This window comes from Octopus bimaculoides, chromosome 6, assembly GCF_001194135.2.
Source record: "Octopus bimaculoides isolate UCB-OBI-ISO-001 chromosome 6, ASM119413v2, whole genome shotgun sequence".
Classification (NCBI taxonomy): domain Eukaryota; kingdom Metazoa; phylum Mollusca; class Cephalopoda; order Octopoda; family Octopodidae; genus Octopus; species Octopus bimaculoides.
In genome coordinates this window covers 85,447,470-85,454,997 of record NC_068986.1, presented here as the reverse complement: position 1 = coordinate 85,454,997, position 7,528 = coordinate 85,447,470, and positions in this window count along the sequence as shown.

Genomic DNA, 7,528 nt, shown 5'->3' with positions numbered 1-7,528 from the left:
CCCCACAACGCCTCCAACTTCCGCAGTAATGTCTCGAGAGTCAAAACATAGAGGAGGGAGGAGAGAGGGCATCTTTGTTGGACCGAATGCGAGATGTCGAACGGCTCGGAAAGTTGACCGTTCACCTGTATGACCGAGCAGATGCTGCAGTACAAAGTAGCGATGCACTCGCGGAAGACCAGACTGAAACCGGCGGCCCGCAGAAGAGCTGCCAGGTATCGATCCTCTCAAAGGCTTTAGACTGATATAAATTGATCAAAGCCCCACCCGCACCAGCTTCGTTACCCACCCTCTCTATGATGTAGCGCATGAGATGGAGGTTATCGTGGATAGACCTAGTGGGCACGGCGCATGTCTACGCCTTGCCAATCAGCTTGTCCACGACAAGCGCCCACCCCTTGGCTAGGACTTTGGCCAACATTTTCAACTCTGCATTGAGCAGAGTAATGGGCCTAAAATTACCTATTACGTCCCCCTTGTTTGTGTCCTTTCTTAGCACTCCTCGACAAACAAAAGCAGGAATTGTCCTGTTTTGTTGCCAGATGCAGTAGACGTTTGCCAAGATGCCCGTAAACAAGTTTGGCATTGAAGTGTAAAGTTCGTAGGGCAGATCATCCAAACCCGGCGATCTACCTCTTGTACAGCTTTTCATCGCTTCCTCTACTTCCTAGGTAGATGCCGGTCTTTCGCAGCACTCCGCCTCACTGACAACAAAAGAATGATACCTTGATATTATGTAAATAGAGGAATTTATATATATATATATAATATACGACAATTAGTAAGTTGTCATACTAGAACTGAGAGTTTCAAATACCAGTGCTAAGAGCTTCTTTTATATATTTTTCTTCCCTATTAGAGTAACTTCTCTTTTATTCAGCGGTTTTTTCATGGTGTCCATCGTCAAAATAACCTATGAAAATGCCTCGAAGCACTTAGTTCCGGCATTTGAATCTCTGAGTTCTATTATGACAAGTTACTGATTGTCATATATATATATATATATATATATATATATTACTCCACCCGGTGTATCATGTAATATGCATAGAATAAAAAAGCCACTATTAGTTTCATGTTGTAGAGATACAATAATTAGGCAGAATTATATAAGATTTCGTGTCTCTCCAAGCAATTTTTCAGGCTCAGTGCACACTGTTAGACGTATTTGAAAAAAAGGACACTGGTCTATGATAAAACTTGAGAAAAACTGGAAGAGAAATGCAAAGAAGATTGATGCAAAAAATGGAACGAAAAAAAACAAAAATAAGAAAATGAGGATCTTCGTCCCTGTTGTCTGTAGATATCATATTTAGTTTAGCTGGCGAAGAATAATATAACTCTGAAGAAGCAACATCCGTGTAACAGCTACTCAATACAGAAATATTTGTCTATGTATTGAATCTGAAGACCAATTCCACGCCACATATAATCAAGTGGTGATTTGTGAATAAAACTCTACCATTTATAAAATGATCAAAAAGAGGTAGGTTATGCGTGGCTGACTGATCGCACATTCTTGTTAGATTTCAAATTTCCACCAGACTACTTAATTCTAGATCTGAATGTTTTAGCAAATGCAAGCTCATGGACAAAGTTCTTTCAGTCTCTGGTAATTTGTATTTTTACACCAATTTCAAATCTCAGTCGTTGGCGCATTCGGTAGCGTGAAACTTCATACGAGCTACGTCACATGTTACGGCAAAAAGAACATTCAGTTTATAATAAAAACATATTCACTCTATGCTTTGAGTACTTTTATCTTCGTTTTTAAAGACGAATGTTCCCCAATCCACAAATATACACACAATATCAGTGTGAGTGTGTTTGAAAGTGTGCGTCTACATGTGTGTATGTATGTATGTATGTATGTATGTATGTATGTGCCTGCCTGTGCGTGCGCGTGTGTGTGCATGTGTGCGTGAGCATTCAGGAATAGCCAAATGAATATGTATTCTCTTATTTCTGCATTCTCTCTTTATATTTTTGGTTTTCGAATGCTGAAAAATTTAGAACGCAGCAGCAGCAACAACTACAATGGCTACTACTACTACTACTACTACTACTACTACTACTACTACTACTACTACTACTACTACTGTAGTAACAACAACTAAATCACTAACAACAAAAGAAGCCTGCCATTTTCAGGATGTCTTTAAATAAAAAGAAAAACCACCAGTCCTCTGTTAAAAATCAATGCGTGTGTAATTTTAAATATTGAAAATGGCGAACCAAAAGGCCAGAATGAAGAAGAGAACGAAAGTGAAGATATAATGCATTAAATGTCGCGATGAAATTAAAAAATAGAATGTTTTGATGATTATCATTAATGATATTCCTTGTCGGTTTGTGTTGTATTGTTATTGTTGTTCATTTTTTTTGTTTTTGTTTTTGTTTTTGTTGTTTTTATCATGTTCCTACCATGATTGTTATTTTGCTTGCTATTGAAGGTAAGGCTTTGGGATTGTGATGATGATGATGATGATGAAGGCAATGATGATGCCGTCGCCGACGACGATAAGAATGATTGCGACGATGAAAACAGTGACGGTGGTGATGGTGATGGCGATGGCGATGATGATGATGATGACGATGATGATGATGATGATGATGATGATGATGATGATGACGATGATGATGATGATGGTGACGTTGTCATTGAAAATGTCTCACATTTGTGTGGAATCAACAGAAATATAAATGCGAAAAGCTCCGAGATAAAGCGATGATGAAAGAGAAAAAATAAGGAGGGGAGGGGAAGGAATTTAGAAACCTTATAATGATAGAGTGTAAGAGAAAGATAAAAACCAAGAGAGTGGGAGAAAAAAAAAGGAGAGGTAGAGAATGAAAATAGAGAAAAAGAGAGAGAAAGAGAGAGAGAGAGAGAGAGAGAGAGAGAGAGAGAGAGAGAGAGAGAGAGAGAGAGAGAGAGAGATGGTTAGTCGCGGTGGGGGTTTGTTTGAGATCAGAGGAAGAACGAAAAGAATAGACTGAAATATAAGCAAAACATATAGAAACACATGCATCCATACAGGAACACACAATAACATATACATACTGATATAAATACATGTACACACACACACGGGCACGCGCGCTCCAGCTTCTGTAGTTATTCGTTTAATTCTAAGGTAGATTAGTTATGCGAGTGCTCGATGAAACTTATGTTTTAGAGTGATATGATAGTGTCTAACTGACCGAAATAATAGTTCGCAGATTAACTATCAATATTTAATAATCCTTTTTTATTATAGGCACAAGGCTGAAAATTTGGGAGGTAGGAGCTAGTCGATTACATCGATCCCAATACTAAAATAGTACTTATTTTATTCGCCCCGAAAATATAGAAAGCAAAATAAACTTCGGCGAAATTTGAACTCAGAATGTAAAGACGGACGAAATGCTGCTCAGTACATTCTCCAGTGTGTTAACACTTTTGCCATTTCTCTATCTTATATCTATATATAATACTGATTTCAAATTTTGGCACAAGAACAGCAATTATCGAGGGAGGGCGAAAATCGTTTACATCAACATCAGTAATTTTATCTACCCAGAATGATGAAAGGCAAAATCTAACTCAGAGGCGGAATTTTAACTCAGAAAGTAAAGGTATATATATATATATATATATATAGTTTTAGGGAAAATAACCAATTTTCAAGAACTCATCGATGAAAATCCACTATCACATATAGAAAAATTAATAATTAAAAGCACAATAAATGAGTATAATATAAAGTAAAGTAAATATCATAAGATAAATATAATTATATATATATTATATATATTATATTATATTATATTTATCTTATGATATTTACTTTACTTTATATTATACTCATTTATTGTGCTTTTAATTATTAATTTTTCTATATGTGATAGTGGATTTTCATCGATGAGTTCTTGAAAATTGGTTATTTTCCCTAAAACTATATATATTTTATATATACTTTATCTATAAGGCTCAATTTAATTTTTTATAAATTGATTTTAATTGAGTTTTTTACCTGTAATTTTGGATTTTGTCCCTAATAATATTATTATATATATATATATATATATATCCACGAACTATTCTGTCTATATATCTGTGCACAACTTTCAATGCAATGTGTGCCAGAAGGTCTGCAAATCTAACGGAGGCCGCAAAAGACATTTTAAGATCCACAAAGTCCAGAACTTAACTGCAGCTCTTGGTGGTCCGTCCTAAATTTTAAGGCGAGTGCCCGACAAATGTGTTATCATGGGTCAAAAACGTGATTTGACATCAAATGAGAAGTCCACCATCGCCTCAAAGCTCGGAAAAACAAAAAGGACATTGGAAATATCAAAGATCCTGGGAAGAGATCATTGAATTGTGAAGAAATTAGTGGAGTCTTCTGCTGTCCTTTCGAGCGGTGAGAAGGGTAATTCGAGGGTTGTTTCGAGCGAACCCTGTCACATATAACAAGGTAATTTGCGAAGAACACGTGTCTGACTTGTCGAAAAGTATTTAAATGTTGTGGTAGGGAAGTCATTTCGAAATCTACCAGGGGTCGCATCCTGAAGCAGGTAGTCAAGAATGTAAAATCTGTTATAAGGCAGCCCCCTTCTGAAAGTAAATAGAAGACCTTCATGAAATGAGAATGCATGGACAGTTTGAAAGGAATACACAAGATGTTTAGGATGATACAGCATCGTGGGCATGGCTTGAGCGAGGTGATTTGAAGCGTACCACCGAAAGCCTGATCATTGCTGCACAAGAACAGGCTCTCACTACCAATTCAGTGAAGCATCATATCTATAAAACTCCTGACACCCTGAAATGCAAACTCTGTGGATGTGGACAGAGTTTGGAAAATGTGACCTACTTGGTAAGTGGATGTGAGAGCCTTGCACAAAAAAGAATACAAGCGCCGCCACGATAAAGTGTGTATGTACTTTCATTGGCTCATATGCCGTTAATACCAATATGAAGTAACAGAGAACTGGTATGAGCATGTAGCAAGTAAAGTTAAGCAGGAGGATGGAAAAGTAACGATACTCTGGGACTATGATTTTCAGATGGATCGTGTAATCGAACACCGTCGGCCGGATATTGTCATATTGAATAAGAGAGAAAAATACTGTCAGATCATTGATGTAGCCATATCAAATGACATGAATGTTGTGAGTAAAGAGATTGAAAAAATCACCAAGTACTCCGAATTGAAAGTGGAAATGGCATGGCTGTATGGAATGCGAGAAGGTAATGTAAAAGTGATACTAGTGGTGATCGGAGTGTTGGACTCAATCCCATTGAAACATAAAAACTTCTTACGGCAACTGGAAATCCCATGCAAGATTGATGTCTTATAAAAAGCAGCTTTACTGGGCACAGCGCAAATCTTAAAGAAAGTATTATCTGTCTGAAGTCCTTGTTGTGACTTGGCAGAAGACTAAAGGCTCCGGTGAATTTTTGCCTACACTATGTTACGAAGGAATAATAATAATAATAATAATAATAATAATAATAATAATAATAATAATAATAATAATAATAATAATAATAATAATAATAATAATAACAACAACAACAATAATGGATATGGAAAAGCAAAATTGCTTATTAATTAAGCAAAAAAACGAAAAGGAAAAGCGAAGTTGCTTTCTAATAGATCCATCATGTCTGTTTGATTCCAGGATCGAAAAAAAAAGGCGAAGAAGAAAAAAAAACCAAGTACAATGCCTTAAAATTTTAAATTGCAAAAATTTGGAATATGAAAACTGTAAAGGTTGTGCCTATAAAAATTAATGCATTGGGAACTGTAGGCAAAGATATAGACAAATGATTGAAGGAGATTGCAATCGAATGTCTTTGTAGAGCTTTTACAGAAAGTTTAGGTCTTAGGGACAGAAAAGATTATCAGGAGGGTAGTCAGTACTTGAAAGACTATTGAAAGCTAGTGGGTACCTAATGTTACGTGTAGTAACCCTCTACCCACGTAAATCTTGCTAGGATTATTGAGTCAAATCAATAGTAATAATTATAACATATAAATCTTGGATGGTGATTGATTTCCCCATTACGTTACTTCGTATAGAGAAAGGGAGAGAAACAGAAATAATTAATACAAGTGGCACAGGATGAGTGCACAAACTAGGAGCGGCGGCAGGCAATAAGTAAACGAATGCTATATATACAAAGTGAGAGAGAAAGAATCATAGAGAGAAACGCGGAGGAGGATAGCGAGTTAATGAGAGGGTAGTTATGGAAGGAGATATACACATGAGAGGTTATGTTTATTTTATTTTATTTAAGATAAATATTTTTTGTTTATAATTAATATTCGAATAAACAGCAAAAAAGTTGATAATCGTAATTATTGTGTGTATTGCAAATTTCCTGATATTATGCAAGGTTATTTACATTATTTACATTTGACGGATATTTGTCCTCATCTTGTTTGTTGTTAACACAACGTTTCGGCTGATATACCCTCCAGCCTTCGTCAGGTGTCTTGGGGAAATTTCGAACCTGGGTTCTCATTCCTAACGATGTTACTATTATTATATTATTATTATTATTACTATTATTAATCAGGTCGCTGCCGTGAATCGAACTCGGAATCTTGGGGTTAGTAGCCCGCGTTCTTAACCACTAAGCCATATGCCCGCGCTCTTAACCTATGAAATACATATGCCCGCGTTCTTAACCACTACGGGCTACATGAGAGGGCAACATGTTGCATAAAATCATAATTAACTGAATCTCCTGTATCTTCTTTTACTCGAAGACAGGAACTATTCAGCACGCCCACGTATAGCGTTTCTGTGATCAAGCTTTCCCTATTCATTGACCAACCGTTCGCATCATTTGTAGGAACGAAATAACAGTGATCTCGTATGCATCCAAATTCGATATAATGTAATGAGTTCGGAAGCAGATATCTACGAGGGTTTTAGAGCTTTGTCGAAGCCATTCATATGGTATGGTATATATTATATCAGATTTATGTGGAATAACATTTGATTTACAAATCTGTCACAACAACTCACATAGAAAATTGTCATAGTTCTGAAAGTGTAAGATATTTCTTGGAGTATCTGCTGAAATAATTTGTCAGTTTTCTATGAGTAAAGATGTGTTCCTGAAAGACATATACGGTGCGACAACAAGGCCGCAGTCTAATAACTGAAGAAGATAAAACATAAAAGATATGTGTACATACTTACACAAACACACATACACAAGCACACACACACACACGGAAACACACACATACACACATATATATGTAAGTGAGTATTGCTGCGTGAATGTATATTGGCTATATATATATATATGTGTGTGTGTGTGTGTGCATGCGAGTGCACGCGCGTGTATGTGTGAGTGTATACATACATATATATATATATATGTGTGTGTGTGTGTGTGTGTGTCTGTCTGTGTGTGTGTGTATACAGAGAGAGTGGTGGTGGTGATGGTGGTGGTGGTGGTGGTGATGGTGGTGGTGCTGGGGGTAATGGTGGTGGGGTGATGGTGGTACTGGTGATGGTGGTG